Genomic DNA, 14,042 nt, shown 5'->3' with positions numbered 1-14,042 from the left:
GTGGGAAGGGGTTAAATTCTTTCGGATTTTAAAAATTTTTACTTTATACACTTGGTTACCATTAGAAATACTAGTAAAGTAGTAGTTGTATTAGAATCTAGTGCTCTCTGATAATAAAGAACAGCCCTAGTCTTATATACTGACTACCCAATTCTAGTAAAATTTTTCAAAATTTTCAATTAAATGAACTCAAAATCATGTTCATACATATTTATGAACTATAAAACTAGGTGTTAACACCGAAATTATTGTTACCTTGGAAAGGACATAAATTGAGAAACAAACCAAAATGTTAGAATTCATTTAAGAATGGAATAGAGGAGAACAAAAAGGAAAATAAAAGCCAAGTGTGGGAAATTTTCACCGAGTTATTCAAAATATATTTCACATATTTTTGTACAAATAATTGAAAATACTTTTGTTTTGGACGATAATTAACTGTTTTACCCGATGAAAGAAAAGAAAAGATGGATCTACACGATGAATCAATTCCATCATTAAAAGGAAGTAAAGTCTTCCGAAAAAGACACGCGCTTCTTGATTAAGGTCATGAAGTTGTCGTCCAGACCAGCTGTAGGTTGACGAAAAACCTAGAAAAGTCATCACTAAAATCAGCAGAAAATCCACGGACCTCAGCATCAAACAGGGTCGCCAAGTGGTCAGATTAATCCTAACCATGAGAAGGATTTATCTCGTACAATGGGGGGGCACCATGCAAATTAGCTTGATAAGACTAATGAATCAGATCCCCAGAAAGGATAATCTCCTTAAAGATCAAAAATCAGCTTTTAAGACTGATATTACTCAATCCTAGAGATTGACCTTAAAGATTGAGAATTACAAACTCATGGAATTCAATGATATCTAAACTCGAGCTTGAACGAGAAAATATTTTGATCAAATTAAAACCGATTTGTTTTCTGAAAACCCTATTTTCAATGCGTTCATTACCTTTGAACGTAAAATCCTAGGAATTCACCTGGAATTCATTAGGTCACCTGAACCAAATCGGGTGTCAACCGTAAGAACGGTGGTTGCATAGCATGGTCGAAGACAGGACCTTGTGCCAGTCCAACAAATTAAAAGGGTGAGCTTTACTATTGCTCCTACCAAGAATAGTAATTGCATCCGACACGTTATAGACCATAATTAAAAGCATGTCAGGGGACATTGCCTTAACAGTTGCTTGTTCAACACTTTCCTTTACAACCGGACGGTAGTTTACCGAAAGGTAATATACGGAGCAAGTATACTGGACGTGTTGCTTTCCTAATACAAGGTTAGCAAGTGGGTGACACAAAACCATAAGTTTTGAGCCAAAATTTTCAAATCTAAAACCCACCAAACCCACAAAAAAAAAAAAAAAAAGAATTTGCAAACACCGGTGAAGGGTTATTCCGGAAAACTTATCTCGGGTAAAAGCTAGATTTAATTTTCAAAAGATCAAATGTTTTCATAAAGATCCAATTTCCTTAATGGATCTATATTTTTATAGTCATGTGGGACTGTAAACCACAACGTTACTACCATTGTTTATACCGCAGTATTGAAATCACTGATGTACAAAGTGTGAAGAATAAAGAAGTGATTCTAGTATTTCAAGACTATATTGCTTGAGGACAAGCAACGCTCAAGTGTGGGAATATTTGATAATGCTAAAAACGAACATATATTTCATAGCATTATTCCTCAAGAAAGACAAGCTTTTAGTTGCAATTGTTCTATTTACAAGTGATATTCGTTTAAATAATAAAAGGTGAAGACAAAAGGAAGATTCGACGAATTGAAGACGCAAACGACCAAAAAGCTCAAAAGTACAAAATACAATCAATGAGGTTCCAATTATTGATAAGAAACGTCTCAAAATTACAAGAGTACAAGATTCAAAACGCAAAGTACAAGATATTAAATTATTCGCAAGGACGTTCAAAAATCCGGAACCGGGACCAGAGTCAACTCTCAACGCTCGACGCAACGGACTAAAAATTACAAGTCAACTATGCATATGAATATAATATAATATATAATTAATTCTTAAAATTAATATATATATATATTATATTATATTTAAATAAACGTCGGCAGAAGAAAACAACCAAATTTGGCTCTCCCCAGCTGGCCATACGATCGCATGGCCTTGAAGGGTAAAGCTCATGCGATCGCATGAGCATCTTTTTCAGATCACAGGCCTATAAAAATCGAGCTTTGGTGTAACACAAAACACATCTTTTTCCTTCTTCATCATACGTAAATTATATATATTTATATTTTAATTTTAATTTTAATTTTAATTTCTAATAATAAGGGTATATTAGCGAATGTTGTAAGGGTGTAAGTCGAAATTCTATCCGTGTAACGCTACGCTATTTTTAATCATTGTAAGTTATGTTCAACCTTTTTAATTTAATGTCTCGTAGCTAAGTTATTATTATGCTTATTTAAAACAAAGTAATCATGATGTTGGGCAAATTACTAAAATTGGGTAATTGGGCTTTGTACCATAATTGGGGTTTGAACAAAAGAACGACACTTGTGGAAATTAGACTATGGGCTATTAATGGGCTTTATATTTGTTTAACTAAATGATAATTTGTTAATGTTAATATAAAGATTTACAATTAGACGTCCCTATAAATAACCATATACACTCGATCGGATACGATGGGCAGGGTATTTATATGTACGAATAATCGTTCATTTAACCGGACACGGGAAAGGATTAATAACCACTAGAATTATTAAAACAGGGGTGAAATTATGTACAAGGACACTTGGCATAATTGATAACAAAGTATTAAAACCTTGGGTTACACGCAGTCGACATCCTGGTGTAATTATTAAACAAAGTATTAAAACCATGTTACAGTTTAAGTCCCCAATTAGTTGAAATATTTAACTTCGGGTATAAGGATAATTTGACGAGGACACTCGCACTTTATATTTATGACTGATGGACTGTTATGGACAAAAACCAGACGGACATATTAAATAATCCAGGACAAAGGACAATTAACCCATGGGCATAAAACTAAAATCAACACGTCAAACATCATGATTACGGAAGTTTAAATAAGAATAATTCTTTTATTTTATATTTAATTTCCTTTATTTTATATTTAATTGCACTTCTAATTATCGCACTTTTATTTATTGTTATTGTATTTAATTGCACTTTTAATTATCGTACTTTTTAATTATCGCAAGTTTATTTTATCGCACTTTTATTTATCGCAATTTCATTATCGTTATTTACTTTACGCTTTAAATTAAGTCTTTTATTTATTTAATATTTTTATATTTTGTTTTAACTGCAACTAAAGTTTTAAAATCGACAAACCGGTCATTAAACGGTAAACCCCCCCCCCCCCTTTATAATAATAATATTACTTATATATATATTTGTATTTTTATAAAATAAAACTAATATAGCGTTAAGCTTTGTTTAAAAGATTCCCTGTGGACCGAACCGGACTTACTAAAAACTACACTACTGTACGATTAGGTACACTGCCTATAAGTGTTGTAGCAAGGTTTAAGTATATCCATTCTCTAAATAAATAAATATCTTGTGTAAAATTGTATCGTATTTAATAGTATTTCCTAGTAAAATATAAGTAATTTCATATACAACTCGCAAAACATCAGTATCTATGTATGTATGTATGTATGTATGTATGGCATATATAAGATGACACAGATAATTGAGATAATTGATTGATTCCAACCCATCATCTAAATGAATGATTTGTTAAATAATGAGCTGTATCTCAATATACACTCACGGACGAATAGAAAGCAAAAGAAAAAGTTGATAAGGATGTTAAACAAAATCGATTAATCATTTGCTTTATGTTTAATATTAATATTAATAAATAAATAAATATATTAATAATAATACAATTAATATTGATAATAATAATTATCATAATAACAATAATGTTAATAATATAACAATTTAATATTAGTACACAATTATTTATATAACATAAAATATTCTAAATTTCTATATGTAATATTTATAGATTATGTATATATATATATATGTTAATGTTAATTTTATTATATCTTATATCATTTTACATTTTTAGCTTCATCAATTTAAATCGTATCCTATTACTTCGAATTCATATATTCAATTATATATACATAGCTATACATATCTATTTATCATTAATTGTTCGTGAATCGTCGGAAATGGTCGAAGGTCAATTTGAATATATGAACATTGTTCCAAAATTTTCTAGACTCAACACACATATTTTGCTTATTGTATCGAAATCATATAAAGATTAAGTTTGAATTTGGTCGGAAATTTCTGGGTCGTCACAAATACCATAACATATGATTACATCACGAGGTACTTGACCTCTATATGATACATTTTACAAACATTGCATTCATTTTTAAAAGACAAACTTTCTTCACATCAAAAGTTGACAGGCATGCATACCATTTCATAATATATTCAACTATAATTGACTTAATAATAATCTTGATGAACACAACGACTCGAATGCAACGTCTTTTGAAATATGTCATGAATGACTCCAAGTAATATCTCTAAAATGAGCAAATGCACAGCGAAAGATTTCTTTCATACCTGAGAATAAACATGCTTTCAAGTGTCAACCAAAGGGTTGGTGAGTTCATAAGTTTATCGTAACCAATAAAATTCATCATTTTGATAGACCACAAGATTTAAATGCTGCATGGTACAAATGAGCCCGAATCCTATACCCACCTTTAATGTACATGCGATATCTTTTAAATACAGTACACATTTCTCGTGTACGAAATCCATTTTTCATAAATCATAGTAACCGTACACATATTCCGTGCACAAAAATAACATACACATAACCTGTGTATAAAATCATTCTCTCGATACATAACATTCACTTTACTTTCATTGCTTGGCTTGGTAACCGACCTTAACATATAATGCGCATAATAATATCCCCAAAACAGAACATCTCGTCTGTGTAATAATCATATAAAATTCGAAGTACTAAACACCACACCCACTAGCCCTTCCGTCTAGTGAACATTCTGGGTGGTGGTGTTAAATCCGGTAACTATCTTTAGGATTCGCGTCAATTAGGCGTGCACTAATTCTCAAAATTATTGATGTTCCCTAATTCTTAGTTTACCAAGCAATAATAATCAGGGGAAAAATATTCATATCAATTGTGGCAATTATCACGTCTACATAATTCAATGGTGGCAATTATCACGTCCACATAATTCAATCGAGGAATGTTTTGCTTGTGTCTATCTCATCAAACATTTATAAAAGCATTTCATGTATTCGCAGTTCAAAATGTATTTCAAAAGCATTTAATAAAGCAGTTGTAAAAGTAGCACATGTATTCTCAGTCCCAAAAATGTAAAGAGTAAAAGGGAATCAAATGAACTCACAATACGATATTTTGTAGTAAAAATATGCATACGGCGGAACTGAAAAATGCAGGGTTGACATCGGATTCACGAACCTATATCATTTATATATATATTAACACATATAATTGAAATCGAACAAATTTATGTAAATATTTATTAGTTATATTATTTTTATATTAATAACATCATTTATCTTCGTTCGACATGGCGATTATGTAATCTATAATGTTTTAGAGATTATATATTCTGTTCTAATAGTAAATTAAATGAGTTTAATATCATATTGACTCATTAAATCCATAATTATATCTGAAGAAAATATATATGTATATATGTTTTCATAAAGATTGTAATTAAAAATTCCTTTGTACAAACTGTTAATGGTGAAAATATTTTAACGCGTAGGTAATACCCTAGAAATATTTAGATTTCACATTAATAAGTTACACTGTACATTCTTTGAATTTGATTCAACAGCCATTTACTATCCTACTTACATCCACAGATATATGTATCCGTTCACCACAGAATAACCATTTTCATTCAATTTCATATTTGGATTTTGACCTATCAGAATCCAACAAGTGGCATAATGAAGAAAACATTGGACAAAATAAAATTTGTTAGAAACAAACAGATTAATTATGAGAAATTTTGTTAAGAATCCACGCTAACAAAATCCTAGCTAACTATTCCTAGCTAACTGTTAAATCCTTATTACATTTATTTATCGCAATTTATTTCTCGCAATTTTAATTCTCGCAATTTTATTTATCATCATTTAATTTCTGTTATTTACTTTACGCACTTTATTTATCGTCATTTAATTTCTGTTATTTATTTTACGCACTTTAAATATCAGGACACGTATACAAGGTTTTGACATATCATATCGACGCATCTATATATATTATTTGGAATAACCATAGACACTCTATATGCTGTAATGCTGGAGTTAGCTATACAGGGGTGAGGTTGATTCTATAATAATATATATAATTTGAGTTGTGATCGAGTGTGAGACATGTACACGGGTCACGATACATATTAATTAATTCGAATATTATAAACTATATATGAATTATTGAGTTAGTGACTGTGGACTACCAAGATTGGACAATTAAAATGAATTAAAATATTGATTATAACATATGAAACTAATCAATTCTTCAAGTTTGCCACTTGATTTCATCTTAAACCTCATTTGTATCTTGACGATTACAATCCGCGTTTAAACCTTTCATGATTCTTGAAAACACCTCAATTGAGAAGATGAACCAACCTCACTTCACCTACGGAAAAAAAGATTGATACATATAGTTATGCACCTGAAAACACTCGGAACCTGAATAAATGTTTAAACCGTATCTGTGCTTGCTCTTTTGGCATTGTTATTACCGAAAATAACATTTCAATTCCTTTTCAAAGTAGCGAATTTTGTCACAGCTCTAGCAAGTCAACTTTGACTTTTCAGTCAGACAAGCCTTATTATAATCTTGATTTATAAGCTTGCCTTTCGTTATCCTTACCGGGGAACCTTTTATATTCCACTATATTACCAGCAGATGTACCAGCAACCTCGTCGCTCCTTGGTTTAAATCCCTCCGACAAATCACTATATTTATCTATTGAAGTCTCATCATGTACTCATCCGCATCTTGTAACAATAATTGCCATACCAATTACCGGGAATTAGCAAATCTGTATTGTGAACCTCGCAACATTTCCACATCAACAGTTATATGTATCCATATAATATTTATCTTTTAGAACTATGATCTTCCATTCTGAAATTCTGAAAAGCACTCAGTCTACAAATCAATAATCTAAATGATGAAAAAGCTGAATGAAGTAGCAGAAACTGTAGACAACCGTAAACGACCTTAACCTTCGGAAGTTTGATGATAAAGAATAGTATGTTGGAAAAGCTCAGAAAAATTGGAACTAGAAAACAGATTGAGCTAACCACGAAGGAGACCAAGGACAAATACAAGGACCATACCCTATATTTAAAGAATCCAGATAATTCTGGATCCGTTGAAATCTTTAGAGAATATCTTGCTCCGAAATCATGTTAAAATCTTGCAGAAAATTTTTCTTCATCAACCTTCGAACTTAGAAATTCCAAAATATTATCATAAATATCTTCAATATTTCTGAGAATATTTCCATAAATATTCTCGTCCGAATTTAATTATCTTTTCGTGCTATCTAAATTACATCATAAAGAAAAATACTTTAGTTTCAAAATTTCTTTGAAATTTGAGTTTGAATTACGAATGATTTTGAAGAAGTGTTGGAAACACTCAATAGAAAATTTAGTACCGAAAAACGGGTTATGCGAAACTATGAAGGAGACTCTGAATGAATCACAAGGACTAAACTTGTACATAAAGGATCATGATGATTCTGTTTCTGATGAAGCGTTTAGCGAATACCTTGCTCCTTAATCGCTCTAAATCATTGTGAATAAATTTCATCATCATAATTTGATTCTAAAATTCTAAGATATCATCGTATCTTTCATTATAAATATCATCCATATTTCTGAAGATATTTTCTTAACTATCCATATCTGAAATCATTAATCTCTTCGTTCTATCAGTGTTACATCATATAGAAACTGTTAGTTTCTATATTCTGTAAACTTTCGAGCTTAAAATATGAATGTTATTGAAGTAATGTTGGGAACTGATGCATGAGTTAGTATAATATAATGACACTTGATCAACGTGATTATATTACAGTAAGTAATGCTGAGTTTCTAAAATGAAACGTGATGATTCACATACTATAACGTCATCATGTGCCATGTCACACGACTATTACATTCTACTTAATCTCCAACCATATTAAGATCATATTTTCTTAATAAATCCATTTTTCCAGGATATTCTGGTAATTTGACAAATCAAGATCGTGCCATTACGATTTCCTTCTTATAACAAAATGAATAAATGACATATATACATATACATTCAATATAAAAATAATATAACTAATAAAGTTATGTATATATAAATTTGATCGATTACGATTATGTATATTAATAAATATACAAATGATACAGGATCGTGAATCCAAGGCCAACCCTACATTGTTCAGTTGTTCAATGCCGTCATATGTATTTTTACTACAAAATACAGTACAGTGAGTTTCATTTGCCTTTTTACCCTTTATATTTTTGGGCTGAGAATACATGCGCAATTTTTATAAATGTTTTACGAAATAGACACAAGTAATTGAAACTACATTATATGGGTGAATGATCGAAGCCGAATATGCCCCTTTTGCTTGGTAACCTAAGAATTAGTAAACCGATCTACTAATTGACGCGAATCCTAAAGATAGATCTATTGGGCCTAACGAACCCCATCCAAAGTACCGGATGCTTTAGTACTTCGAATTCGTTTTTATCATGTCCGAAGGATTTCTCGGAATGATAGGGGATATTCTTATATGCATCTTGTTAATGTCGGTTACCAGGTGTTCATCATATGAATGATATTTTTGTCTCTATGAATGGGACGTATATTTATGAGAATTGGAAATATGAAATCTTGTGATCTATTAAAATTATGAAATGATTGTTTATGATAAACTAATGAACTCACCAACCTTTTGGTTGACACTTTAAAGCATGTTTATTCTCAGGTATGAAAGAAATCTTCCGCTGTGCATTTGCTCATTTTAGAGATATTACTTGGAGTCATTCATGACATATTTCAAAAGACGTTGCATTCGAGTCATTGAGTTCATCAAGATTATTATTAAGTCAATTATAGTTGGATATATTATGAAATGGTATGCATGACGTCAACTTTCGATGAAATGAAAGTTTGTCTTTTAAAAACGAATGCAATGTTTGTAAAATGTATCATATAGGGGTCAAGTACCTCGCAATGTAACCAATTGTAATGTATTCATCCAGATGGATTAGGACGGGTCGCTTACATTTTACAAACATTGCATTCGGTTTTAAAAGACAAACTTTCATTACATTGAAAGCTGACGACATGCATACCATTTCATAATATATCCAACTATAATCGACTTAATAATAATCTTGATGAATTCAACGACTCGAATGCAACGTCTTTTGAAATATGTCATGAATGATTACAAGTAATATCTCTAAATGAGCAAATGCACAGCGGAAGATTTCTTTAATACCTGAGAATAAACATGCTTTCAAGTGTCAACCAAAAGGTTGGTGAGTTCATTAGTTTATCATAAATATTCATTTTCATCATTTTAATAGACCACAAAAATTTTATTTCCAGTTCTCATAAATATACGTCCCATGCATAGAGACAAAAATCTTTCAACCTCAATGTAATTGTGACACTTTGTTATCATCAATCAGATTCATATTACCTTCATCTTCATACAAACAGCATCATACATATTCATACAACATATACATATATATACTGATATATACACGCATTCATACAACCTGATCATACTTCAAGCATACGAAATCATGAATTAATCAAGGAACCGCACCTTACATGTGGTATCAGAGCGAAAGAGGACTTCCTCAATGATCCAGAAACTCAAATTCGTGTTTAATCAGTGTTCATTACCTCTGTTCTTCGTCAGTTTGATTTCTGTTGACTTTTATAGCATTAACAGATTCAGCTGTTTATTGATCAAAATTAAGATGTGTATTAGGTTTATTAACAATCAGTTAAGCTTCGTCAATCACCAGATCATATTGAAATTCGTCACAGAAGTTCAGATTTAAAAGTCAAACTTTGAAGGTTTTAGGTCAACGAATCAATTGATGATTTCTAGGTGATTTCAGGATCTAAAAACTGTTATCGTGCATTAGGATTTCAGTTTAGAACAGTTCCTAAGAAGAAAGTTTGATCTGAATCGTTCTAGATTGAGAGATTCCAAACTTGAAGCTTATTTTACCGCCATCGCTGTTTTCATTTTTAATTCTGTTATTTGATCATGTTTAAGTTCGTGAATCTCATCTAGAAGTGTTGTAGGATAGTGCAGAAACAAATGAGAATCGTTTTCTGGTTCAAAATCAAACGGAAAATTCCACTTACAGTTTAGCCGGAATCTTGCCGGAATCTTCATCGGCATCTTCATGCGTTACCGGAATTCTCCTTCAGTTTTTTCATAATCGCTCTCTCGTACGAACCAGTGATCCTTCTACGCACCATCACAAGTGTGAGTACACGATTGATTCAGTCAGGGTTGAAACGTACGGATTCTCATACGAGTGGTCATACGAGTGATTATACGATTGAGGATACGAGTGATTATATGATTGAGGATACGAGTGACTGAAACATACGAGTGATAATGTGAAACGTACGGTTGATCTCTTGCACGGTTGATCAATTTGGGAATTTAGGGTTCATTGTATGTGTTCTGTATTTGGGAAGAAGTAATACAGCAAAAATAGGAAATAGACTTACAGAGAAAAGGGTGTACATACGCATCACATTTTAACTTTCCTTTTTGCAGGCTCAAGTTGATCGCACGCACAAGCCCATCAAGTCCATTTATGTTTTATCTTAAGATATATAGCCCAAGTCCACTAATTGATTTAGGACCCCATTTACTCGTGTTTATCAAAATCAGACCCACAACTTGCTTCAAAGTCCAATCTTTCAAGTCCTTTAGGTCCATTAGTTATAACTAATTTCATTAGTTTTAACTGAGTCCATTTCACTATAACAGCCCAACAAAGTTACACGACATAAGTGTTTGTCCTAGTTTGTTACCCAAGTTTACTTTAACTATAATTCAACAAAAAGTTAACCAGAGATTTATCGATTCCGTTAAGTTTTCAACGTAACCCCAACTCATTTTTAACGAAGAACCAAACGCGATAATATTTCAAAAGATTTTCTGAAAAACGTGTTAATTGAGACTTTTTCATTCAAAATTTTTAACCGAATACTTTTTCGATAATTCTCATATTTTTCAATCTTTGAAGATTTTTAAAAAATTTTTGATTTTTCAGGTTTCATCGGTTTTCATGAGAAAACTTGATACGATTATCAAAATTCTCCGAAAGTCAATTCTTGTTTAATATTCGTTTTTCATTCATATTTTTGGTATTTCACGCATTTTTCAGATTTTGCAGAATTGTCAATTTATCAATGACGAGTATTTCAAGTTTCACAACATGGAAACCCAGTTTCAACAAAAGATTTGAACATCAAAATCGAGGATGTTCGTGTTATTACTCTTTGCCAGTTCCGTGTTCTGTTAAAACGTATCTACAAGCTAAACAAGCAACTGCTCTCGACTCATTCATACTATTGATGGAACCTGAAGAACCATTCAGTACCGATGAAAAAGCTCATTGTCAGAATCAATGTTCTTGTTATAGTCGAGGCAGACGTTCAAATTGTATTGTGATACAACACAAATTGCATGAGAAGCTAACAAAACAACTTCAAGTGGATTCTGAATCGAAATCCAATCTTCAACTAGAATCAAACGAACTAGAGCTGAAAATGCAAATCTCAAAGCTGGAGAGTGAGTTGAAAGAAGTAAAGAGAGCTGATCCTCATGTTGGAAAGTTGTACGAACAAATCCAAACCCTTGAAGACAAAATGAAAGAAAAACTTTCCAAACATAAAGCATACATGGAACGACAAAGCGATTCTTTTGAAGAAGAGCGCATTCGACTTCAGAATATGTATATTCATCTCAACACCAAATATGAGGTACTCACTAAAATCAATCACTCTTTGAATCATGAAATTTTCAAACTTCGAGCTAACCCACCATCAGATTCAACCATTCTTGCTTTAAATCAGAAAATCATAAACCTTGAATCCGATCTTGTGAAACAAGCAACAAGTTTTGAAAAGAATAAATTTGACTTCATTTCTCAAACCAAAACTCGAATAACTATGCTTGAGAATGAATTGAATTTCAAAACAGAATCTTTTGAAAAAGAAACTCTTAGTTTAAAGAAAACCATTCGGGATTTAAATGACAAATGTTTGCAACTTCATTCTTCCGAATTATGTTTAAAGGCAACAATTTCTAAACTTGAGGGTGAGTTGCAAACAAACTCGCAGAATCAAAATGTACACCATTTCAAACCCAAAATGGTGTCCATTGGTATTAATGTTGCCATTCTCGAGACCAAACCATCAAAAACCTCTGTAGGAACCCAGACCTTGACTTTAACCCCAACAGTTAATACCATACAGGTATATTCAGAAGACGTCGAAGAATTTTATAATGCTTTAGATTATACCGAATCATCTAGTCTTCCTGAGAAAATGTCAGTATCGGTTGGGACACAGACTTTAATTCCGGATTCTCCTCAAACGGTTGAGAAGAAAGTTTTTACCTCAACATACTCGAAGCCGATTTCGAGTAAATATTCGAGGACTAAACTGACCTTAAATCATCAAGGTGAGCCAAAGTTGACTTACACAATGAGACAATCAACTCAGAAACATGAAAACCCGAAGACTTCTACTCAATCTCCATTGAAGTCTTCAACTCTAGACAAGTCCCAATCCCCAGGCCAAAGAGTTTATTCTAGTTTCCAGACCAAAACTAATCTTCCATTTCTGGAAACCACATATGGGAAAAACAGGGAAATCACGGGATATCGAGATAAATATGGTTGGTTTCCTCACAAACCAAAGAAACCATCCATGCAATCTTGTGATAAAATTGGCCATGTTTCTAAATCTAAAAAGCATACGTTTTATAAACATGTGCCAAACAATAAACAGAAAACCAACATACTTTCTTCAAAACCAATTAAGTACTCATTTGGTGAGTTACTTGCTTTCAAACCAAAACCCATAAGTTTGAAAAACCAAAATGAGTTTAAATTTCCATTGCGTCCGTCAAACATATTTTTCAATAATACACCGTGTATCAAACCCAAATGGAATGCAATGTCAATCGATCACATTGATCGTACCTACAAATGGTACTTCAAAGATAAACTCAAAATGAATTGATTTTCATAATGGTTTCTTCATAATTATGTATAGAACCCGCACTTCAAAGAGGTTTTAAAAACCATAATGGCTTTTGTACATATAACAGTATAAAACCCGTGCTTTAGTGTTTTTCTCGCAGGTGTAAGGATAACATTGTCATTTAGTGAGGGTTTATGAAAACAATCGACTCGACTCTGTTTCAAAGGGGAGAAAATTTAATTTCTTCAAGACGGAGTATTCCTCATCCACTTACCCGGAAAACTAACCCTATTCTTCTTTTTTATTATTATTAACTGTTGAATATGCTTACCTTCAAAATAATCAAATGATAAAGGTGTAAAGTCACCTCAAAAGGAAGTAAAGTCTTATGCTAAGACACAATTATCTGGCTTATGTCGGAAATTGTAGTCCAGAATGGCTGAAGGGGTTTCAAAAAACCTTGAAAAGAAACCCTGCATATCGGCTAGAAATTGAAAGGACCCGTCCTAATCCATCCGGACGAAGTCCACATCGATTATAAACGATTCACAATAGTTGGTTACATCGTGAGGTACTTGACCTCTATATGATACATTTTACAAACATTGCATTCGCTTTTAAAAAGACAAACTTTCATTTCATTGAAAGTTGACGACATGCATACCATTTCATAATACATCCAACTATAATTGACTTAATAATGATCTTGATGAA

Source organism: Rutidosis leptorrhynchoides, chromosome 3 (genome assembly GCF_046630445.1).
Source record: "Rutidosis leptorrhynchoides isolate AG116_Rl617_1_P2 chromosome 3, CSIRO_AGI_Rlap_v1, whole genome shotgun sequence".
Lineage (NCBI taxonomy): Eukaryota > Viridiplantae > Streptophyta > Magnoliopsida > Asterales > Asteraceae > Rutidosis > Rutidosis leptorrhynchoides.
This window is presented reverse-complemented; position numbering follows the sequence as displayed.